Source organism: Anomaloglossus baeobatrachus, chromosome 2, assembly GCF_048569485.1.
Source record: "Anomaloglossus baeobatrachus isolate aAnoBae1 chromosome 2, aAnoBae1.hap1, whole genome shotgun sequence".
Classification (NCBI taxonomy): Eukaryota; Metazoa; Chordata; class Amphibia; order Anura; family Aromobatidae; genus Anomaloglossus; species Anomaloglossus baeobatrachus.
In genome coordinates, this window is record NC_134354.1 from 43846704 (window position 1) to 43872149 (window position 25446).

Sequence of the window (25446 nt, forward strand, 5' to 3'; positions counted from 1 at the left end):
GCAGCGTAACTGCATGCGTCCTGCGTCCCCTGCACAATCTATGAAGATTGTGCCTAATCCATGCCCACGTAGCGTATTAGAACGCAGCGATTTGCATGCTGCCGAAGCGCTGCATTCTAAAAAGCAACATGTCACTTTTTTCGTGCGCTTTGCATGCAGCCCCCGCTCTGTCTATGGGAGAGACTGCAACCAGAGCGCATGAAATCGGCTTTTCATTACGGACTCTTTCTGCAGCGATTTGAAGCGCACATGTGCTGTTCAAATCGCTGCAGAAATTTCTGCAGGGACAGTACGCAACGTGCGCACATAGCCTTAGACTAGTTTCACACTTGCGCTATTTTGACGCAAACTGAATCCGTCACTAATGTAGTACAGTTCATTTATTTACAGTGGAAGCGCGTTACTATGGCGCGTGTGTGTGTCATGCAGTACCCGCTTGTGTCCACATGGTGTCGCGCTTCCACTGTAAATAAATGAACTGTACTACATTAGTGACGGATTCCGTTTGCGTCAAAATAGTGCAAGTGTGAGTGAGCCCTTACCCTGGCTGGATTTTCCTGCTAGGTCAGATTCAGAGGTAGCACAGGTGCTGCAATTAACACAGCATAAAAGGCAGCCAGATCCCCTCAGTCAGTGTGTGTGGTGGGGCTGGAGAGCTGCTGGGTTTATTGGAAGAATCACATTTGGTGGAAACCTACCTGATGGGGACCGGTAGGTCTTTGACTTTAGATTAGGCCTGCTTCAGATGTCAGTGATTCTGGTACGTTTGTGGGTTTTTTTTTTGTTTTTTTCCTTCTTCTATGTCCCGGAATCACTGACATGATTCTTTTTTTTTTTTTTTTTTTTTGCATCACTGATGTCCCACGGACCACGCAGTGGTGTCATCCGTGAAACACGTGTCAGAAAAAGATGTGCTTATGTCGCGGGCAGCGGGGGCGCTGCGCTCGCCAACGCTTGGGTCCGGCGCTGCTGCTGCTCGGTGGCTCGAGCGGTGGGCCGGATCCGGGAACCCGAGCGGCGCTCCTCGCCCGTGAGTGAAAAGGGGATGGTTTGGGTTTGGGGATGTTGTCCGTGACGCCACTCACGGTTGTGGTGAGGTTAAGACACCACCGCTGCTCTGGACGGGGAATCCCGGGAGCGATGACAGGGAGCAGCTGAGATGTTTTCTTTCCCCTCCATGGGTAGGGGGATTTGGTGGTCCCAGGGCCTGATGATGGAGACTGTAGGGTGGATAGCGGGGTTTGGCGAGGTGCAGGGTCGCGGGGGCAGCGCGGTGCCAGACGGCACGATGGTACTCACTCAGCCAGTAACGTACACGGAGTCTCCGGTAAAACAAACGGCTGGATGGACGGGTCCCGCAGCCGGCTGCGATGATCACTCCCGGTAGGTTGGCGGTGACTGTCTCTCTCTGAACCGGTGGTGTTGTCGGCTCCGATGGCTTCCCAACGGTAACCCGCTCCCCAGCGGTGTATTTGCCAGCGAGCCCCTTTATGCCCGCAGGCTCTGGCCCTGGGAACTCTAGCTCTGGCGGTAGCTGTATTTCCCTTCACGGTTGAGCGGTTGCCTTCAGTCGGGTCTTTGCTGCTGGGAAACCCCGGAGGTTCCCGTCGCTGATGGATTTGACCGGTTTAACGGCGACTCCAAGCCTGGTCGGGGTACGTAGGCCCTGCCAAATGGTGCTGGCTTCTCTTCGCTCCCCGGTCCGGTACCGGCGGGCCACCGCCCGTCCCTGGTTCTTACGGTTGTGCGTCAATCGGCCTCTCCTGCAGACGGTCACCACCGTCTGCCAACCTTGCTGTATGTGCCCGGGCCACGTACCCGGACATGGTCAGAGTGCTCCTCCACTACCACTTCCCTCCTTCCACTTCACTTTCCCTTCCTGTTCTCCCTTCCTTTTCCCGCCTCCAGGACTGTGAACTCCTCGGTGGGTGGAGCCAACCGCCTGGCTCCACCCCACCTGGTGTGGACATCAGCCCCTGGAGGGAGGCAACAAGGATTTGTGTGTGACTGGTGTGCCTATCTCGGGGTGTGGGGTGTGTTGTTGTAGTACCTGTGACAACCTGGCTTGTCCAGGGCGCCACATTTATAAAATAAAAAAACATTTTTACACACCCTGCTGCTTCTGAACCGGCTCATTACTGTTGTGCATATTCATGAATGCATGACAAGCATGGTGAACTTGCTCCCCTTTTTTTTTTTTTTTTTTTTTTGTGAGCAGAACACTGACTTTCCTTTGGTTAATCTGTCTGAGCTTCTGTTACTATGTCCCCCTCCTATGCCTACCAAGAGGTGTGTGTGTGTGTGTGTGTGTGTGTACTTGTACCGGGCACCCGGGGGAGATGTTGCACAGCAAGATGTTAATCCCCTCCATGGGCAGGGATGATGAGCCCGGGACACGTTGGGGGAGTAGTTGGGCGGTGCAAGGAGGTGTGTGGCCGGAGGGCACTGTTGTACTCTCGATTAGTAACACACACAATTCTCTGGTAAACGAAGTTGATGGTGGTCGGTGCCCGCAGCCGGCTGCGTCGGGTCCCCCACCCAGTTCGGTGGTCTCTGCCTTTTTCCTGCACCGTGTTGTGTAGATGTAGACTGCCTGCGCTTCAGCGATGGGAGTCCGCTCCTCGGCTTGTGAATGTCGAAAGAACCCTTTTGCCCGCAGACGCTGGCCCGTGGGATCTCTCTGCCTGTGCGGTGGCTTTCTATCCCCCTTGTTGGGCTGTTGTCTTCAGTCGGGACTTTGGGTGGGAAAGGACCTATAGTCCAGACCGCAATCAGTTAATTAACTCGCTGCAGTGGCTTCTGGACCTCATTTCAGGGTGTGAGTACCCCCCTTTTGTGCTCCGTTTTCCGAGTCGGTTCCCCGGGTCGGTACCGGTGGCCCACTACCCTGTCCCGGTCCACCACGGTTCCACCGAGCCATCTTCCCGGCTCCTGTAGGCTGAGGCCACCGCTTGCCTCCTAGCCAAAGGTGCCTAAGCTCCAACCCTGGCACCTGTCAGATGTCTGCAGACCTGGGCACAGGCCTGCTTCAACTCTTCTTCACTCCTACTACCAACTGCTCTAAACTTCATCCGACATTTTAGCGCCACAGGCTCTCTGAACTCCTTGGTGGGCGTGTCCAACCGCCTGGCTCCGCCCCCTGGTGTGAACATAAAGCCCTGAGCGGGGTGACTAGGGTTTTACTGGTTGGCTGGTGACACCTTATTACGGGACAGTTGTTGTGCGGGGCGCTGTCTGTGACTATACCTGTCTAGTCCAGGGCGTCACATACTTCCAATTCAATTACTGTGTAAAAGTTTCATGTAGTTGTAGGGAACCATGCAGGGAGGTGTCTATTTATTTCTTTATTTATTTTTTATCAATTAAAGTGCAAAGTAGATGACTAAAGAGAAATGTGAATCAAGTCAATTATCAGTCTGATGACCTGGTCCCTTCAAAAAAGCATCAGATCATCAAATTCCTTATTTCTAGACTGATTTTTCATTCCCAAAATTCTAGATTCCTGAGTAGAATCTGTCTTTGTTGAATACAGTTTTTTTTTTTTTTTTTTGTTTACCGAGAGACTCTCATCAGCACTAACTGCCATCTCCTATTATAGCAGGTAGGAGGAAGGAGATAGAGGTTCTATGAAGAGGGGAGGTGTAATTGTGCCTCTAGCTCCTTCCTTGGGGGGTCGCTTGAAAGGGGTTATATAAAGGGGAGAAACAATAAAGTTTTTGTCTTGACGCCGGTTGCGGCTAGGTAGATGGAGCTGCCACTGTGCAGTCCCACCGCTGGGGCTGCTGTTAATGGGCCCTCTGCACGTAGGGCTGGGGCCCCAGGTGGTAGGTGATGGAGTTAGGTGCGGAAAGAAGGTAGGCCACACAAGGGATTGCAGTGTAACTGGTTCTCTTTAGGGCTCATGCGCACGTTGCTTATTTTTTTGCGTTTCTGCCAGCCTAACAAGATCAGCCAGCAGCCGCCCGGAATTGCCGCATCCATTAGATGCGACAGTCCCGGGACTCTACCCGGCTCATCCCGAATTGCCCTGGTGCGATGGCAATCGGGGTAATAAGGAGTTAATGGCAGCAACCCATAGCTGCCACTAAGTCCTAGGTTAATCATGGCAGGTGTCTTCCCGAGATACCTTCCATGATTAATCTGTAAGTTAAAGAAAATAAACACACCCAAAAATCCTTTATTTGTAATGAAATACAAAAACCCCCATCTTTCACTACTTTGTTAACCCCTCAAACACCTCCAGGTCCGACGTAATCCACGCAAGGTCCCACAACGCTGTCAGCTCTGCTACAGCGGAAACTGACAGTGGCAGAACACCGCTGCTCCTGTGAGCTCCACAGAGCAACTGAAGTGAGTCGCGCGATCAGATGTGCTGTTGTGGTGCCCCTGACCTGGTCAGGTGCCACTGAGTACTGCACCCACGCCTGTGTCAGTACAAACAGGTAATCCCAAAGGCTGACTAGGGTGTGTATGCACAGACACGTAGTACCCAGGACACACACACAGCTTAGAGGGGACCCCTGGGCAGACCCAGGAGGGGGCATAGCCCTCGCGTCTCAGCTAGTGGTGGGTAGTGGAACTGGAAGCTAGAGAGTGTGCAGTGGCAGTCAAAGGAGTAGGAGTGGAGCAGCAGAGTCTGAGGTGCAGACGCAAGTGAGCGGACACTAGTCAGACCCTGCACCTGTAGTGGCTGTTGGCGGGGAGTTCAGTCACCAGAAGCTGGAAGGAAAGACGCTGGGGAAATCAGCTAGTCTGGAGGACACCGAGGGAACCAGCTGGTTGTGTATGGAGACTTCTGGAGGGCTAGGCATGCAGGGGAAACAGGTTCCCGAAGTAGGCTCAAGTTTAACTACCTAATAAACCTGCCGGAGGGGTGGACAATAAGTCCCACACCAACCATCACAGAACCCGCAGCATCAACAGCAACGAGGGGGCCCATAAGGGCGATCGAGCTATCTTATCCTTGGTCCACGCTGTCAGCAAATGGGTCAGAAAGGGGAGGAAGGCAGTCGCGACTTCCCTGGACAAATCCCACAGTACTCTAAGTCAGGGATTGTCCGAAACAAGAAGTGCTAGGAAGGAGAGTCAGCAGTCACCCCCTACGTCGGCCTGAAGGATACCTGGTTCTACCTGGTTCATCATAGCATTGCCTGGGTTGCCTCACTCTGCCATCAGAAAGTGAGTAAAAACCCTGAAAGACATTGCTGCCTGTGTGTGAGTTCTTCTGTGACCTGTAATACTACACCTGAGCCCCTGTGGGCAGCCTCACTCTCGGGAGGCCATAACACCAGACTGCATTTACCATCAGCCTCAGACGCTCTCTAAACTGCAGTGGCGGTCACCCCTGACCGCAAAACCGACAGTGGCGGCACGATTCCTATTGAAGTTAACCTGACCTACCTGTTGCCAGAAGATTCCGAACCCGTGAAGACCCTGTGGCGTCCTGGTAGATGGAGAGAAGTCCCTGAGGTCCTGGAGGCTATCGCTGCAGGTGAGGGGCTTCACACTGTCACTGAGGTTAATCACGGCCACCGCTCTACGGTGGAGGACTGCAGCTGTGGCTGCGAGTAACCTGAGGGAAAGCACAGCTGATTGTGCAGCTCACTGCAGTCACTCAGGGGATTTGCGATCACAGGTGAGTCCTTCACGTGTGACCGCAAATCAGGCTGCGACACAGAGCCGTGCGATGTCAGTGAAGCGCTGACGCCACTGCTGTGGACTCCTGTGTCCTGGCACTGACCTCAGAGGTTCATCTGAGTTCATGACAGCACACAGACAGAGCCGTGGGATGACATTGAAGTCGGGTGCAGTTCATCTGAGTTCATTCTCATTGCCCAGCTCTGTCTGTGTCTGCTGTCAGCGGGCATGTAGCAGAGCTGGGGGACCAAAATGCATCCATAATACATGCATTTTGGATGCATTCTTTTTGTCAACACGCAGCATCACGTCTGCCAGAGGGTGCATTTATTTCTTCACTGGCCAGGACGCAACGTGCGCATGAGCCCTTACTCACAGCGGTATGATGGCTGGTACCCTGAGGAACGCTAGTCCTCACCACTGGTCTGTCCCCTTAGTCCCAGTGCTGGTGTGGTAACCTGGTGGCTTCTTTCCCCTGCACCTTTTTCTAGTTGGTGGGTCCCTGTGGCTTGGAGCATCTGGGGGTTTCTCCTTGTTGTCTCTCAGTCTTTAGTGAATATGGCGGGCAGTTTGAACCCTGTAGGGTCGGTGTTCCGTTCTGGTCACTGATTCTCACATCACTGCCGGTGCCCCCGGACTTTACAGTCTGTGAGGTCCTGGATGGTCCCCTCACTCTGCAGATTTTATCAGGTCTGCCTGGAGTGTTTGCCTGACCTAGGGCTCTGTACCCCATTGGTGCTATGGTTCCGAGAGTACTCCACCGTACTCCTTCGACAACAAAACGCCTGTTTAGCGCCCCTGAGACTGGTCGCTACAAGGTACATTATTATATCCTTCCCTGGCAGGTCAAGATGTTAATCTAGTAAGTTCTACACACCTCACACCACCATACAGCAGGGAGAAGCAGTCACTAGGAAAGAGTTAACAATGTTTCTACAGACACAGGAAGTGACTGATCCCTAGGTTGCCATAGCAACTTTGGAAAGTGGTGGGGGCATGAGCAGTCAGGGGGTAGAAAACTAATACTTTGACTTTAGCCAGGCAGAACAGCTTGGACAGAGACAGAGCAGATATGTGCAGCTGCCTGAAGGGGATGCTGTCAGGCCTGAAGGGAAGCAGAGCAGAGCTGTCTGGATGGAACACCGAGCAGACAGCACCACCAAGATTGGGGGCCAGTAACCTCTATAGAGACGGGACCCGGCACCTGTAATCGTGGACCACAAGACAGTAGTCACCAGAGAATGGAACTGAGCACAAGAGAGAGGTACAGAGCCCTAGTCATGGTGGCCGCGGCGCGACAGCAGAGAGGGAGCCTGGGGAAAGGGAAAGGGATAGGAGTCCGACCCACGAGAGGCTCAGGCTGCTGTGGAGAGAGGTCACAGATTATCAAACTGGATCCAGCCTCTGACCTGCCCGGGAAGCGACTGGAGTCTCTGATGGCGAGGACCAGCACTCGAGATGCGATACCACCTGAACCAGTGAATAAAGTGACTGGAACCCGCACCCAGTGACTGAGAGTAACTGCTGCGCTCCCGTTCTCACAAACCATCCCGGCTGCACATAACACCTGCCCCGGAGAGAGACTGTGTAGCGGCGGCTAGTTCCTGGCCGCATACCGCGGCTGGCGCTGCAAAGCATCCCCACTCCCCATTCAGTACTGCCCTTGGGAGAGGACTAGTCGCAGGAAGGGTCGGCGGCGGAGGAGGCAGTGACCCCAGTCACCGCTGCAACCGGTGACATACTTCTCAGGGGCCCGTCACCCTCCTTCCATCCCCATCTGTATTGGACACTTGTCTGTTTGCTGTTCTTATTTAACATATAGCCGACGGGGTCATGGAACTGGGCCAGGCCAGTCACAGCTACCCCAATAAACCACTGGCCCGGTGAAGAGTACCCTAAGGCCCCGTAGACGCTACACCTGCGCCTGACAGGTCACTGTTACACACTCCTGTCAGTACGGTTACGAACGTCCGTTGTCATCTAGTGGACTGGATTGGCTCCATCCCTAGGTGGCCATCCATTAGGTCCAACTCTAGTCTGTCACCAGTCCTTGGGGAAAGGGCAAAAACAGGGATTACATGTGTTTTGGTGTTACCGGCACTGGTCTTCCAGGACCCTTGGGGTAGGCCCTGCATCTTTGACAGGATGCAGTACCTTGTAGCTCCTGGTGGCTTCAGGGGCGGCTACAGCAACAATGCTTTGAACTTTTGACTTTCAGGCTCCATTCACTATATTTTTGAGTATGACACTACTTTAATTTTGAGGACAATCATCTTGGATATCTTATACATAAATGTGACTTGCAACTGTTGCGGGCGGAGGAGGGGACGCCGCGCTCTCCCACTGCTCGGGTCCGGCTGCCGCTGCTGCTGTGGCCTCTGCTGCTCGGTGGCTCGAGCGATGAGCCGGATCCCGGGGACTCGAGCGGCGCTCCTCGCCTGTGAGTGAAAAGGGGAATTGGTTTTGGGGATTTATTGTCCGTGACGCCACCCACGGTTGTGGTGATTGTGTGGACACCACCGCTGCTCAGTATGGGGATCCCGGGAGCGGTGACAGGGAGCAGCTTTGTTGTTATTCCTCCCTCCGTGGGTAGGGGTTGGTAGTCCCGGGGGCCGGTGATGGGGTGGAGGATGAGGGATGGCAGGCCAGGTGCGGGGCCTGGTGAGGTGCAGGGTCGCGGGGGCAGCGCTGTGCCTCACGGCACGGTGGTACTCACTCAGCCTGAGACGGTGACACAGTTCTCGGTAAAACACACGGCTGGAAAGACGGTTCCCACGGATGGCTGCTGTTGCTTTTCCCCGGTAGTTGACGGTGACGGTCTCTGTCCCTGCACCTAATGAAATGTTGGTAGCGATAGGTTCCCACCGGTAACCCGCTCCCCGGCTTGGATATGGGCCGGAGGAGCCCCTCTGCCCGCAGGCGCTGGCCCTGAGAAACTGGTGCCTTGGCGGTGTCTCTCTCCTACGGTTGGACTGTTGCCTTCAATCGGGACTTAGTTGTTGGGAGACCCAGAGGTCCCCTTCACTGACGGATTTGGCAAATTCACGGCGACTCCTAGCCTTGCCGGGATCCGAAAGGCCCCTGCCAATGGTGCTGGCTTCTCTTCGTATACCGTTCCGGTACTGCCGGGCCACCACCCGTCCACGGTCCTTTCGGCAACCTCCGATCAGCCTCTCCTGCAGACAGTCACCGCCGTCTGCTAACCTTGCTGTTCTCAGTCCGGGGCACACACCCGGACCAACTTCAGGCTTTCTCAACTGTCACTTTCTCTTCCACTTTAACTCCTCTCACTTGCTCCTCTACCACTTCACTCTCACTTCCACTAACTTCCAAACTAGACTCTTTCTCTTCCAAACTAGACTGACTGTGTTTTCCCGCCTCCAGGACTGTGAACTCCTCGGTGAGTGGAGCCAACCGCCTGGCCCACCCCCTGGTGTGAACATCAGCCCCTGGAGGAAGGCAACAAGGATTTTTGGTTTAGCTTTGGTGTACCTATCCGGGGTGTAGGGTGTGGTGGTGTTACGACCTGTGACCCCTGGCTTGCCCAGGGCGTCACATTCCCCCTTAGCAAAATGCAGACCGTCCGCGGGCTGCCCGTCCAACACCGGTTTTATTTTTCTGAAAAAGATAAAAAAACGGTAACATATACAAGTAGAAGAACATCATCCCACAACGGGAGGCACTTTTCTTAAACGTTACAGTAACGGTTGCGGCTGCCGCTCTCTCCCACCCAAGTAACCTGGCCCTAATGCTGCCCCTAAGAAACAGGCAGCACCCCTTGACCCCAGTCCTGAACCAAGTCACCCGAGCGGGATCTGTCCTTCCCCTCCAGAGGGTAGCCACCGGTTCCGGTGGTGGCTGGGCCCCAGCCTGCTCCACTGCGGGCCCTCCCTCCAACCTGCCTCTCCGGAGGCGGTAACGGTTAGCTGCAACAACAATATTTTTATTTACAACCCACTAACGTTTGTGGTTGCCCTGCAAGTTCTCGGGCCTGTTCATAGAAGTTTCTATGCATAAACTGTGGATAGTCCCCACGGGGACAACAATGCCGGCAACGGCCGGTTCCAAATCACGGTTGCAGACAATCAGGTTAATCTTCGGTAATCATTTTCATTTTCTTCAAAAACTTTTAAAACACACACATACAGGTGGTCCCAACGGGGATGGTGCAACGGTGCTCCGCTGCCCTTACTGAGTCTTCTGTGTCCGCTGGGTTCTCTGCCACCAGCATATCAAACATGCAGTGACAGGCTTGCTGTGACATGGGCGCCCGGTATCCATTCCCACCATTACGCGCGTTGTAATAAACTACCGGTTCTCCCACATAGCGGAGACGCTCACTTGCCTCCTCACCTTCAAGGGCGGGTTCAGCACCAGACCTGGAGTCGCTGGAGTCACCATCACTTGCATCTGCGTCAGGCGGGTTACCGCCAGCTGCCGCAGCCTCCTGGCCTCCAGCATCCAGCACATCAGATCCTTCTGCAGTAGCACGGGGCAGCAGGTCAGGCGAGTTCACACTGAGGCGCCCCATAAGGAACGGCAAGAGAGATGCACAGGTCGAGACTAGGCCAGGCCCCTCAGCCGCAGCGGCCGGTCCAGGGAGGACATAGGGACGTGGGTCACCAGTCGACTGTTACATCTGTTCCCCTCCCGTACATCGGGACAGTTGCAATCAGCATCTCCACCTCATTGGTCCACTGCTCCATCATCCGGAAGATCTGATCCTGCTGACGTTGGTGGAATTCAATCACTCGGGCTTTCATCCATGCCACGGTTCCGGGCTCGGGGTCTGGCGCAATCACTGCCGGGACTTCTGGCACATTTTTATTGAGGGGCCGCGGTCCTAGCGGTTCCCCCGTGAGTGATTCAGGGACGTCCTGGGCGTCTGCAGCCGGTTGGTCCGCCGGGGCGGATTGGCAGGGTATCGCTACCGGTTGGGCAGGTAGCGGGCCTAGTGGCGGAGCAGCAGCAGCTAACACGGGTAGCGGGAAGAGAGGCAGGGTGAGCGGAGGCAGGCCGGCCTCCTCAGCTTCAGTGGCCGATCCCTCGGGAATACAGGGGCGTGGGCCTCTTCCCCGCTCCTCCAAACCCCCTTCCATCTCGCGTCTCCGCATAGCAGCCACTATGTCCGCTATGTCGGTCTCCCACTCCTCCAGGAGGAGCTGCATATGGGCCTGCAGACGGTTACTCAGCGGGACGGTCCGGTCCCTCAGCCATGTCGCCGTGTCGGGCGCGGGGGCTTCCTCATTGGGGTTTGGACTGTACATCTTGGCAATCGTGCCTTCCAGGAACCTAGTATTGCTGCAGAGTCCTGGCGTCTCTGCTTTTTATAGCCGCGGCTACATACGACCAGTCGCCATTTTGTCCCCCTTAGCCTCTTTCCGGCCCCTCCTCTATCGGGGCGGGGTTTTGGCCTTCGCGCCTCCGCTACTCGAGAAGACGCTCGAGCGGGAACTTTTCGTGCCAAAGATGGCGACTTCCAAAATTTTTCGGCCGGACACCTCCGGCGGTAACAAGGCGCACCTCTACCCAATGGCAGAGCGGTAAGATCCTGTTCGTGACGCCAAGTTGTTGCGGGCGGAGGAGGGGACGCCGCGCTCTCCGACTGCTCGGGTCCGGCTGCCGCTGCTGCTCGGTGGCTCGAGCGATGGGCCGGATCCCGGGGACTCGAGCGGCGCTCCTCGCCTGTGAGTGAAAAGGGGAATTGGTTTTGGGGATTTATTGTCCGTGACGCCACCCACGGTTGTGGTGATTGTGTGGACACCACCGCTACTCAGTATGGGGATCCCAGGAGCGGTGACAGGGAGCAGCTTTGTTGTTATTCCTCCCTCCGTGGGTAGGGGTTGGTTGTCCCGGGGCCCGGTGATGGGGTGGAGGATGAGGGATGGCAGGCCAGGTGCAGGGCCTGGTGAGGTGCAGGGTCGCGGGGGCAGCGCTGTGCCTCACGGCACGGTGGTACTCACTCAGCCTGAGACGGTGACACAGTTCTCGGTAAAACACACGGCTGGAAAGACGGTTCCCACGGATGGCTGCTGTTGCTTTTCCCCGGTAGTTGACGGTGACGGTCTCTGTCCCTGCACCTAATGAAATGTTGGTAGCGATGGGTTCCCACCGGTAACCCGCTCCCCGGCTTGGATATGGGCCGGAGGAGCCCCTCTTTGCCCGCAGGTGCTGGCCCTGAGAAACTGGTGCCTTGGCGGTGTCTCTCTCCTACGGTTGGACTGTTGCCTTCAATCGGGACTTAGTTGTTGGGAGACCCAGAGGTCCCCTTCACTGACGGATTTGGCAAATTCACGGCGACTCCTAGCCTTGCTGGGATCCGAAAGGCCCCTGCCAATGGTGCTGGCTTCTCTTCGTATACCGTTCCGGTACCGCCGGGCCACCACCCGTCCACGGTCCTTTCGGCAACCTCCGATCAGCCTCTCCTGCAGACAGTCACCGCCGTCTGCTAACCTTGCTGTTCTCAGTCCGGGGCACACACCCGGACCAACTTCAGGCTTTCTCAACTGTCACTTTCTCTTCCACTTTAACTCCTCTCACTTGCTCCTCTACCACTTCACTCTCACTTCCACTAACTTCCAAACTAGACTCTTTCTCTTCCAAACTAGACTGACTGTGTTTTCCCGCCTCCAGGACTGTGAACTCCTCGGTGGGCGGAGCCAACCGCCTGGCCCACCCCCTGGTGTGAACATCAGCCCCTGGAGGAAGGCAACAAGGATTTTTGGTTTAGCTTTGGTGTACCTATCTGGGGTGTAGGGTGTGGTGGTGTTACGACCTGTGACCCCTGGCTTGCCCAGGGCGTCACACAACTTTTTAGCCTATGATTAGTTATGCAGATTCTTGTCATGTTACTGTTTTGCTCCTGGTGTTTGAAATTTCAATCTGTTGTCACATTCCCTAATAGCTCAGTGTTTTATTAGACTGATTTTAAAGCAAAAGGTCACTGGCTGACTGTGCGGCCATGAAGATTTCCCAAGAAAAGACTCAGCATCATCCAGCTCATCCATAGTGGTCTCTCTACCAAAAAAAAATTGCCAAACTGCATCATGTGAGTGTCAGGGCAGTCGGAGGAATATGAAATAAAGTCCGTCCATCAAGTCAAAAGAGGTGACGTTCAGGCAAAATATTGGAGTCAACAAGTCGCTAATCACAAGGTCTATCAGTTCTGGCGCAGGAAACACAGCAGTGGAGGCGGCTCGTATGCTTCATAATAGTGAGATCTCAGACGTTCATGTAAGCACCAGGCGATGCAATTCACACAAGTCTGGAATGGTGGCCGGAAAATAGGTCAAGAAGCCTCAACTGCAATATCATAAGAAGTGTCAGTTCGAGTTTGCGAAGATGTGCGAAGTTCAGTTGGTTGACCACGTTCACTCGCCATTTGATGTTAACTGGATACCTTGATGGTTAAGGGGCCTGGCCACTAGAGTCCTGCATCCAATACCTTGACGGTTTAAGAGGCCTGGTTGCCAGGTTTCGCCTGGCCCCTATCATCTGGAGCCACTCCGTTCAAGGATCTGTGTCTAGTTATAAGACTGTTCACAGCCTGTGTCTGATGCCACTCTCGAGCTTTACCTTAACTTACCTTCTGTCTCCTGCTTTCGGTTGCCACAAACCACCCCTTGTATGGGATCTTCAATACTGACCCACTATAGGCCTGTCGCATACGCTCACTGGGCCTTCACTGATTCTTTCTACAATGAACCATCATTTTCCCTGACAGCTGACCTCCTCCCCTCCTAGGGTCGGCTAATCCCAACACTTAACTGTTTCTGTCCATGCAGTCTGTTGCTGAGAAGAACTTACAAAATATTTTAATACTATACATTACTTCATCAACATTAGATATCACATTACCAATGCTTATTACATGCTACATTACACTACGCATAACACAATATTTACAAAAGACGCAAGACAAAATTCACATTACAGTACATGACAAGACAGTAACGCGATTGATGTCTTCAGGAGTAGGATGTCACACTGAGTTTTCCACAAACTTTGCCGACTGTTATGGCGGCATTGGGCTCTGGTCAGATTGCAGTCTGACACTTAATTCGATACTTTCTCTGCTGCCTAGGATTAACACAGGCAGACTCGAGTGACCAGCTGTGTGATGATTCATAGGCAGGCTACCAAGAGTTAATCTCTGCTTGCTCTTTTGATCACATGTTGCAGGGAAGCCTATCACTTCTGCTCCTCTCCTGTTTATGCTGGTTGAATCCTTCCACCCATGCCAGCTATAGGTTTCCATTTTTTTGGTTTGTGTGGTGTCTGACTTTTTTGAAGCTAGTTGTGCTTATTCCTTGGTGCGGTTGGGGAGTTTAGCCCCTGTTTAGTAGCTTCGCTCCTGCTCTTGTTGTTCCTCCTGAACCTCTTATTGTCTTAACTGTGTGTGTGTGTGTGTGTGTATTCTGTGACAGTTTTGGTTTTCCCTTGTCTGTATCTAGCTGTGGGTTTCATCACACTCCTGTCTGTCCCTTCCTGGGGGAAGGGGGGGGGGGGGAGGTGAAGTCAGATCAGGACTGGTCAGGAGCAGAGCCAGGAAGGAGACTCAGGCCACTCCACCATTAGGAGTATCCCTAAGATTAGGGATAGCATAGGACCCCCTAGCTTGAGGGACAGCTTAGGAGCCCCAGTTCCCCACTATCCCAAAGTACTCATGATACCACTAAGGCTATGTGCCCACGTTGCATTCTGTGCAGTGCAGCAAAGAACGCACCCTCTGGCAGACTGGAGAAATGTAAACCCTTCGTTTGTAAAAAAAAAAAAAAAAAAAGCATGCATTTTTCCATGCGTTTTTGGATGCATTTTTGACAGTGCGTTCCACTGGCAATTCAGCTGTTACATGCTCGCTCAGAGCAGACAGTCACGCGATGAGAATGAACTCTGAAGAACTTCACCCGACTTCATTGTCATCCTGTGGCTCTGTGTCGTGTCCTGATTACCGGTCACCCGTGAAGGAGTCACCGGTGACCGCTAATCCTCCTGAGTGACTGAAGTGAGCAACGCGATCAGCGGTGCCGTCACTCAGGTTACCCGCAGCCACAGCTGGAGTCCTCCACCTGAGTAGTAGCCGCGGGTAACCTGAGTGACTGCACCGCTTGTCACTTCAGCCACTTGGGCGACTTGCTGTCACCGCTGGAGGATCCAGCAGTAGCCGCGGGTAATCTGAGTGACGCAATCGCTGATCGTGCGGCACACTTCAGTTGCTGTGTGGAGCTGACAGAGGGGTCGTGGTCTGCAGCAGCTTCATGTAGCAGAGCTGGATGCATCGCGGGACCTCGTGTGGATTACGTCGGACCTGGAGGAGTATTTGGGGATTAAAGTGGTGAAAGAGGGTGTGGTTTGTTTTGTGTGGTTTTTTTTTTTTTTTTAATGTATGTGTTTAACCTGTAAGTTAAAGAAAATAATCATGGAAGGTATCTGCTGCCATTAACTTATTACCCCGGTTGCCACTGCACCAGGGCAATTCGGGATGAGCCAGGTAGATTCCCGGGGCTGTCTAATCTAATGGATGCAGCAATTCCGGGCAGCTGCTGGCTGATATTGGGGCTCCCCATCCTAAGAATACCAACCTATAGCCGTGTGGCTTTACACTGGCTGGTATCAAAATTGGCGGACTGCACGTTGTGTTTTTTTTTAATTATTTATTTTACTGCACGACAGACCCGCCCACCGTCGGCTGTGATTGGTTGCAGTCAGACATGCCCCCACGCTGAGTGACAGCTGTATCACTGCAACCAATCATAGGCGCTGGTGGGCGGGGAAAGCAGGGCATACGAGAAAATGAGCGGCCGGCATTTTCAAAAGGAGAAAAGCCGCCAGAGCAGTGTGAAATCCGTGCCAGTGATCGGTGAGTATGAGAGGGGGAGAGACCGTCCGAGGGACAGAGCGACCAACTGACAGAGAAGGAGACAGAGAGAGGGAGATTGACCGACAGCCACAGACAGAGATTGAAAAGACCTGCATTTTGCTTGTCAAAAAAGCATGCAGAATGCAACAAAATGCAGTGTAAGTGCATTTTGGCTGCATTTTTAACCACATCATTGATTTCAATGGGTGGAAAACACAGCTACAACGCACAAAAGTGACATGTTGCGTTTTTTTTTTTTTTTTTTTGTTTTTTTTTCTCGCAGCGGATTTCTGGCATCCAAAACGCTGCATTTAAAAACGCAGCATACGCATTGAATCTTCGGACTTGTCATAGACTTTGCTGGGGAACAGAACGCACACAATTTGGCACTGAAACGCTGCAGTTCAAAACGCAGCATTAACGCAGGAAAAAACGCAACGTGGGCACATAGCCTTACACCACACATAGTATGATGCTCCAACAATTTCCCCAGTGTCATGTCCACACCCCCCCAGCCACAGTATTATGCCTTACAGTACCCCTTCCAACCTGGTATGGTGACCATCCTCCATTGTTGGCAAATTAAAAAAAAACCTGAGATGCAGTTGAAAGTAGGTTATACTGGATCTCTTGGGAAAGTTTTGCAAGTCCAAATGTCCTGGACCCATATACTCATGGGAGCCATGTTCCTGATCAATTCAAACTGGAGGTTGTAAGGTGCAGTAACCCTGGCATGTATCTGTGCTTGAATCTCAGGATGTATGTACAGTGCAGACCAAAAGTTTGGACACCCATTCTCATTCAAAGTTTTCTTTATTTTCATGACTCTGAAAATTGTAGATTCACATTGAAGGCATCAAAACTATGAATTCACACATGTGGAATGAAATCCTTAACAAAAAAGTGTGAAACAACTGAAAATATGTCTTATATTCTAGGTTCTTCAAAGTAGCCACCTTTTGCTTTGATTACTGCTTTGTACACTCTTGGTATTCTCTTGATGAGCTTCAAGAGGTAGTCACCGGAAATGGTCTCCCAACAGTCTTGAAGGAGTTCCCAGAGATGCTTAGCACTTGTTGACCCTTTTGCCTTCACTCTGCGGTCCAGCCCACCCCAAACCATCTCGATTGGGTTTAGGTCTGGTGACTGTGGAGACCAGGTCATCTGGCGTAGCACCCCATCACTCTCATTCTTAGTCAAATAGCCCTTACACAGCCTGGAGGTGTGTTTTGGGGTCATTGTCCTGTTGGAAAATAAATGATGGTCTAACTATATGCAAACCGGATGGAATAGCATGCCACTGCAAGATGCTGTGGTAGCCATGCTGGTTTAGTATGCCTTCAATTTTGAATAAATCCCCAACAGTGTCACCAGCAAAGCACCCCCACACCATCACACCTCCTCCTCCATGCTTCACGGTGGGAACCAGGCATGTAGAGTCCATCCAATCACCTTTTCTGCGTTGCACAAAGACACGGTGGTTGGATACAAAGATCTCAAATTTGGACTCATCAGACAAAAGCACAGACTCGACTGGTCTAATGTCCATTCCTTGTGTTCTTTAGCCCAAACAAGTCTCTTCTGCTTGTTGCCTGTCCTTAGCAGTGGTTTCCTAGCAGCTATTTTACCATGAAGGCCTGCTGCACAAAGTCTCCTCTTAACAGATGTTTTAGAGATGTGTCCACTGCTAGAACTGTGTGACCTTGACCTTGTCTCTAATCTGAGCTGCTTTTAACCTGCGATTTCTGAGGCTGGTGACTTAGATGAACTTATCCTCCGCAGCAGAGGTGACTCTTGGTCTTCCTTTCCTGGGGCGGTCCTCATGTGAGCCAGTTTCTTTGTAGCGTTTGGTTTTTACCACTGCACTTGGGGACACTTTCAAAGTTCTTAACTTTTCAGACTGACTGACCTTCATTTCTTAAAGTAATGATGGCCACACGTTTTTCTTTACTTAGCTGCTTTTTTTTTTTTTTCTTGCCATAATACACATTCTAACAGTCTTCAGTAGGACTATCAGCTGTGTATCCACCAGACTTCTGCACAACACAACTGATTGTCCCAACCCCATTTATGAGGCAGGAAATCCCACTTATTAAACCTGACAGTGCAAGAGTGTGCAAAGCAGTAATCAAAGCAAAAGGTGGCTACTTTGTAGAACCTAGAATATAAGACATATATTCAGTTGTTTCACACTTTTTTGTTAAGTATTTCTTTCCACATGTGTTAATTCATAGTTTTGATGCCTTCAATGTGAATCTACAGTTTTCAGAGTCATGAAAATAAAGAAAACTCTTTGAGGTGTGTCCAAACTTTTGGTCTGTACTGTATGTATTGGGTCTATATCTAGTACTTCTGCAGGTCCCTAGCCAAAGTCTGCCATTCTCATCTGTACAGGACACCTGGCAAACTGTTTTTATCTCCTTGGCACAGTGCATGTGAAGCGGCTGGAGGAGACGGATTGAGTCACTCTTAGAAGCCATTGCCGCACAGCGTGATTCATGTCTCCACTTTTAGAACTTTCACCTATTTTTAAAAGAGGCAATTATGAATCTTAAAGTAAACACAGAGGAATTGGGGATTGACAGCAGCGGGCCTCGGAGGGAGGTAAATATATCAGTGGTAAAATAGAAGTGAGTCGTGGCTGTCATAACTGATATTTATAGTCAAGACATGGACATTTTATCCTACTCCATCTTGTTTAGTCTTGTCCCCTATTGCTGGTAATCCTCGGCTGGGGCATTGTCCTTCTACTTTTTTTTTTTATTTTATTTTTTTTTTGTAATTGCTATTGAAAGCTGAAAACGTTGTTATCCATTCTGCAACATTATCATGATGTGCTAAATATATTTGTTTGCCTTTCACCTATGCTTTACGTAATTTTTATAAGTGTGTGTGTGTGTGTGTGTGTGTGTGTGTGTGTGTGTATATATATATATATATATATATATATATATATAATGTGTGTGTGTGTGTGTGTATAATATATATATATATATATTATATTTTTTTTTGGTTTTTTTCTTCAAACATGCATCTTGCCACCCACACGACTGTGTAATTAACTATATTGTAGTAGGGCATTCATTGAGGTGCATTAGGCCTTTCAGTACCACTTATAGTTAGCAATGCACACATGCCTAGGAGGCTTGTATACTCCTGAAGAAGTAGTTAAACAGTTTTCCACAAAATATGCTTTATCCCTTTTGTTGCAAACGATATTGCTCTGTAAGGAGCTGCTGGGTCAAGAAGAGTGGCTGTGTCAAAGCAGAGGGAGGCCCCTTGAACACTACTACGTTGCGGTCCGGCCTGCTCCCCTGGCCTCCCTTCAGCTGCTCAGGCACATAACAATATCATAATCTTCTTCATTGTGTAGGGGTGACACGGGGCAGTTTGTCGCAGGTGGGGACAAATCCCGGCTGCTGAGCAGCCCTACAGCATCAGTCTGCACCCCAGCCACCTCCACAGTGATAGGGGATATTTACTGGGGCTTGTGGTGTCTGGTACTCGTGGGCCGGAGGCCTCTACTGTCTTAATCTTCCAGACCATTCCTAGGCTGCCCGTAGCAGCTGGTTCCCATTCCTCAGTTTCATTACAGAGGTTTGGTATCCACAGAATTCTTTCTGTTAAACTAGAACTTTACTCAGCATTTCCATTTCAACATAGGTCTTCACTGTATGTGAGGCATAACATCTTTCAGTAACATTGTTCATGGTATATGTGACGCCCCTGCGGTAACCAGATGTCACAAAAACAAGGTAACAGCCCAAGTCCAACAGAACGGTGCCAGCCACTATACACACACTAGCACACCAGGACATTTAGGCCTAAGCCACACGGCGAGAAAAACAGTGCGAGTGGAGTGCGATAAAACATCGCGTTCCCCTCGGACCAATTCTAGCCTGTGTGTCAGCGCACATGAGCGATTTATTTTCTCAGCCCTAATCGGACCGAGAAAACAATCGCAGCATGCTGCGATTGTAAGCTGAGACTCTTTCTCTCGCACCCATTCAAGTGAATGGGGCGAGAGAAAAATCGCACTGCACTCGCGGTACACCGGTGTACTGCCAGTGCAGTGCGAGAATGGCAATAGCCGACTACGGAGGAGAGAGGGAAAGAAATCCCTCCCACCCCTCCTGAGTGCCGGCCCGCCCCCCGCAGCTGAGGTCTGCTCGCACGAACGGACCTCAGTTGCAAGGATACACGCATGACACTCGGCTCTGCTGTACTGCCAGCACGAGCCGAGTGTCATGCAAGTGGATCGCAGTAGTGCCCGTGTGGCCCCAGCCTTACAATCGCTGTACCCGGCTGGGAGCCTCACCTAGCCAGATGACAGGGCTGGGCACTGTTATCTAACAGGCAGCCAACTGGGGAGGAAGAGACCAGACCTGGGGGAGGAGAGTGCCCAGGGGAGTGTGGGTAGATAGTGGGACAGTCAGAAGAGTTTAGGAGGAGAAAGTAGTAGGTTGTGAAGAGAGGAGTAGTAAGAATGGTGTTAAGACAATTCAGAGACTCTTGAGACACAAAGTGGAAGGAACCAGAAAGAAAAGTGAGGAGTAAAAAAGTCGACAGAGTGGTAGTAAAGGTACTGCAAAGACCTGAGTAAAAAGAACAGCCACTCAGAGGAGGAAAGTGGATGCAGAGAGAGCGCAAACGCCAAGGACAGAGGGATCCTGTGGGGTGGACATCCAGGGCTCACAGTACTTTGCACGCACAGGGTGCGGATCCCAGAACAGACCAGGACTTCAAGCCATCTGTTAACTCTGCCAGGCGGGGGGTTTCCAGGACTCATCTGCCACCACTAATGTCTGAGGCATCAGCCGCAAAGAGGAGACTGGGACATATTCCCTTAAATAGTCCAAGCTGCCTGTGGCAGGATCCAGACACCAGGAGGACCTCCAAGTGTTCCACGCCAGGGAGGAGCCACATGCACAGGAGCTCAAGTGGCACCAGGTTGGCAGGCACAGCCATCAGGGACATGGGCGCACCTGGGATCCAGTGTACCGCCCCACGGGCACAGCTGCGACCACCGAGCCGCTCGGATCCGTGCTCGCACTGCAGGTGGTGGCTCGAGCCTCTCACGGACCCGGGGGTCACGTCGCTCTGCAAGGGAGTTGGCGCTACACGCGGGGATTTGGGGTGTTTGGTTTGAAAGGATAGTTTGTGACGCTACCCACGGGTTGTGGTGATTGTAGACCCCACCGCTGCAGTGAAGGTGGGGGGGGGCCCCGGGAGTGGTGTAGTAGCGCAGCTATGCGTTGACCCCCTCCGTTGGTAGGGGATGTTGGTCCGGTGGGCCCGGGTGTAGTGTTGCGGCGCGGTGCCGGATGGCACTGGTGTACTCACTCTGACACAAGACACTGGTGTCACTGGTAAACCAAACTGGGTAATGAACGGGGTGCGCAGCCGGCTGCAGCTTTTCCCAGATTAGTTTGGTAATGTCCGCCTTTCTCCTGCACCTCTGTGTACGAATCTTGACTCCTGTGCCCAGGCATCGGCAGTCTGCTTCCCGATGTGTATCTGTCATAGGAGCCCGTTTGCCCGCAGACGCTGGCCCTTTGGATCTCTTGCCCTTGGCGGTGGCACTTATCCGGAATGGTTAGGATGTTGCCTTCATTCGGGACTTAGGTGCGGTCTGGACCTCAGGGGTTCATTCCCAATCAGTTAATTTGTCGCGGGCGGGGAGGAGGGTGTCAGCACACTACGCTCACCCCTTCTGCTCGGGTCCGGCGGCTGCTGCTCAGTGGTGGCTCGAGCTGTGGGCCGGATCCCGGGGGTTCTCGAGCGGCGCTCCTCGCCCGTGAGTGAAAGGGGGTTGTTGGTTGTGGGGATTGTTTATTGTCCGTGACGCCACCCACGGTTGTGGTGATTTCACCACCGCTGCTCAATATGGGGCTCCCGGGGATGGTGATGCGGAGCAGCCAGGTGTTGTGTTGCCCCTCCGTGGGTAGGGGTTGGTGATCCCGGTGATGGTGTGCAGGGCCTGGTGGGCGCGGGGGCAGCGCTGTGCCTTGCGGCACTGTGGTACTCACTCAGCCTGAGACGTTGACACAGTTTTACGGTAAACCACACGGCTGGAAAGACTGTTCCCACGGACGGCTGCACTTGCTCTCCCAGTAGGTGACGGTGATGTCCCTTTTCCTTGCACCTTTGTGTCTGTGTTGGTATCGATGGGTTCCCACCGGTAACCCGCTCCCCGGCTTCAAGCTGGACCGGAGGAGCTCTACTGTTTGCCCGCAGGCGCTGGCCCTGAGAAACTGGTGCCCTGGCGGTGGCGGTGTTTCTACTACAATAGTTGGGCTGTTGCCTTCAATCGGGACTTGGCTGTTGGGGGATCTGCGTCCCCTTCACTGACGGATTTGGCAAATTATGGCGACTCCTAGCCTTGCCGGGGTCCGAGAGGCCCCTGCCCTGGTGCTGACTGTCCTTTGGTACGCTGCTCCAGACCGCCGGGCCACCACCCGTCCGCGGTCCTTCCAGGAACTTCCAAATGGTCACCCCTCCAGACAGTTACCGCCGTTGCTGACCTTGCTGACCCTGTCCTGCACACAGCTGGACTCGCTTCAAGCTTTCTTTCTGTCACCTTTCACCTTTCTTCCACTTCTCCTACTCCTCCTTTACCACTTCCACTTCACTTGTTTACTCCTTCCCTTCCCTAGCTTCACTGCTTGGTTTTCCCGCCTACAGAGCTGTCCTCCTCGGTGGGCGGAGCCAACCACCTGGCCCACCCCCTGGTGTGAACATCAGCCCCTGGAGGAAGGCAACAAGGATTTTGGTTAGCTTTGATGTGCCTAACTGGGATGTAGGGTGTGTGGGTGCAATGACCTGTGACCCCTGGCTTGCCCAGGGCGTCACATTCCCCCTTAGCAAAATGCAGACCGTCCGCGGGCTGCCCGTCCAACACCGGTTTTATTTTCTGTAAATGTATAAAAAGGTAAACGGTAACATTTTAATGCATAACATCATCCCACAACGGGAGGCACATTTCTTAAACATTGCATAACGGTTTACGGTTACGGTTTCCGCTCTCTCCCACCCAAGCAACCTGGCCCTGATGCTGCCCCTAAAACCCAGGCAGCACCCCTTGACCCACAGTCCAGCACACGGTACCCGAGCGGGATCTGTCCTTCCCCTCCAGAGGGTAGCCACCGGTTCCTGTGGTGGCTGGGACACAGCCGGCTCTGCTGCGGGCCCTCCCTCCAACCTGCCTCTCCGGAGGCGGCATTGCGGAAAACGGTAACGGCAAACAACCTATTTACAAGCCACTTAACGTTTGTGGTTGCCCTGCAAGTTCACGGGCTTGTCCATGGATAGTTCCCATGCAAAACTTTTTAAACGGTCCTCACGGGGACAACGGTGCCGGCTCCGGCCGGTTGCAAATCACGGTAAATCAGGTGAGGTACACGGTAATCATTTTCTTATCATTCTTTTTCAAACTTTCAAACACAAACTTGTAAACTCAGACTTTGGTCCCAACGGGGACGGTGCAACGGGCATCCACTGCCCTACTCCGGATATTCAGGCTCTGGTGCCGCCGCCAAGGGAGGGGGCGCGGCGCTCACTCGGGCCTCTGGGCTGCCCCTTAATTTAGCGTCCAGCGTGAACCACCCCCGCTCCCCATAGTGCCGGGTGTATTGCACGATGTCGCCCGGCATCAGGTTGCGGCCGGGATGCTCCTCAGGCAGGTGGGCATTCACATCCCGCCGGGCTATAAACACTTCGGCCTCCAGGCCCGGTTCGTAAATAAACCCATAGCCCCGGCGGACATCAAACCGCCTCACCTGCCCCTCGTACAACGGACCCCGGACACGGAACGTGGCCTGGCGGAGATTCTCCTTCTCCCTTATCGCTCTGGCCACCAGCTCAGCCTTCTTCCGTTCCCTCTCGGCGATCTCCATGCCCAACGGTACCGGCTCCCTATCCCAATACGGCGCTGCTGTGAGCTCCGGCGCACGGGTCGGGCCCCGCGGGACATTTTGGACGTTGCCCACTGTCAGGAACCTGGGTGGCGTGTCCCGCGGTGTCTTGGCCTTGGGCGCTGCCTTACAGCAACAACCCGGCGCTACCTCAGCCGAGGTGTGGGGGATGGGCATAGGGGCTTTCCGCTGCTGGGCCTTCGGCTCGGAGCGGGTCAGCGGCTCCGACTCGGGACTTTTCAGGGGATGCCTCCGGTTCAACCTTCGGAATCTTCCACGGCAACACCTCCGGTTTACTACGGGCTCCGGCTACAGGTGGGCCCGCCTGGGCGGGGACGCTGGGTGTTGCTACCGGTTGCGGTGGTAGCAGGCCTAATGGCGGGGTCACGGCCTCCGGGACGGGTGGCGAGGGAGGCAGCGGGGGGAGAGGGCTTGGACCGGGTCCCTCAGCCGCAGCGACCGGTCCCTCGGGGACATAGGGGCGTGGGTCACTCACCCTCCCTTTCTCCGCTTCCTCCTCGCGTCTCCGCACGGTGGCTATAACGTCCGCCATGTCGGCCTCCCACTCCTCCATGAGGAGCTGCATCTTCACCTGCAGCCGTTGGTAGAACTGCGCAGTCCGGATCTCCACCCACGCCGCGGTTCCAGGCGCGGGGGCTACGGTGTCGCGGGACGGCATCCACATGGTGACTTCTTCTTCCAGGAACAATATCTCTGCAGAGTCCTGGCGTCCCTGCTTTTATAGCTGCAGCTACATGCAGCCAGCCGCCATCGCGTCCCCCTTAGCTCTTTCCGGCCCCTCCTCTCTCGGGGCGGGGTCTTGGCCTTCGCGCCTCTGCTACTCGAGAAGACGCTCGAGCGGGAACTTTTCGCGCCAAAGATGGCGGCTTCTGGAATTTTTCAGCTGGATACCTCCGGCGGTAACAAGGCGCACCTCTACCAAACGGCAGAGCGGTAGGATCCTGTTCGTGATGCCAAGTTGTCGCGGGCGGGGAGGAGGGTGTCAGCACACTACGCTCACCCCTTCTGCTCGGGCCCGGCGGCCGCTGCTCAGTGGTGGCTCGAGCTTTGGGCCGGATCCCGGGGGTTCTCGAGCGGCGCTCCTCGCCCGTGAGTGAAAGGGGGTTGTTGGGTGTGGGGATTGTTTATTGTCCGTGACGCCACCCACGGTTGTGGTGATTTCACCACCGCTGCTCAATATGGGGCTCCCGGGGATGGTGATGTGGAGCAGCCAGGTGTTGTGTTGCCCCTCCGTGGGTAGGGGTTGGTGATCCCGGGGCCCGGTGATGGTTTGCAGGGCCTGGTGGGCGCAGGGACGCGGGGGCAGCTCTGTGCCTTGCGGCACTGTGGTACTCACTCAGCCTGAGACGTTGACACAGTTTTACGGTAAACCACACGGCTGGAAAGACGGTTCCCACGGACGGCTGCACTTGCTCTCCCAGTAGGTGACGGTGATGTCCCTTTTCCTTGCACCTTTGTGTCTGTGTTGGTATCGATGGGTTCCCACCGGTAACCCGCTCCCCGGCTTCAAGCTGGACCGGAGAAGCTCTACTCTTTGCCCGCAGGTGCTGGCCCTGAGAAACTAGTGCCCTGGCGGTGGCGGTGTTTCTACTACAATGGTTGGGCTGTTGCCTTCAATCGGGACTTGGCTGTTGGGGGATCTGCGTCCCCTTCACTGACGGATTTGGCAAATTATGGCGACTCCTAGCCTTGCCGGGGTCCGAGAGGCCCCTGCCCTGGTGCTGACTGTCCTTTGGTACGCTGCTCCAGACCGCCGGGCCACCACCCGTCCGCGGTCCTTCCAGGAACTTCCAAACGGTCACCCCTCCAGACAGTCACCGCCGTTGCTGACCTTGCTGACCCTGTCCTGCACACAGCTGGACTCGCTTCAAGCTTTCTTTCTGTCACCTTTCACCTTTCTTCCACTTCTCCTACTCCTCCTTTACCACTTCCACTTCACTTGTTTACTCCTTCCCTTCCCTAGCTTCACTGCTTGGTTTTCCCGCCTCCAGAGCTGTCCTCCTCGGTGGGCGGAGC

The 25446-nt window shown here is 53.6% G+C and overlaps 1 protein-coding gene across 1 annotated transcript in view; it reads left to right on the forward strand.

Moving 5' to 3' along the window:
• The window catches only part of MAP3K7CL (MAP3K7 C-terminal like), a 104433-nt gene that overhangs the window by 56788 nt on the left and 22199 nt on the right, over positions 1-25446 (forward strand). The window lies entirely within an intron of this gene.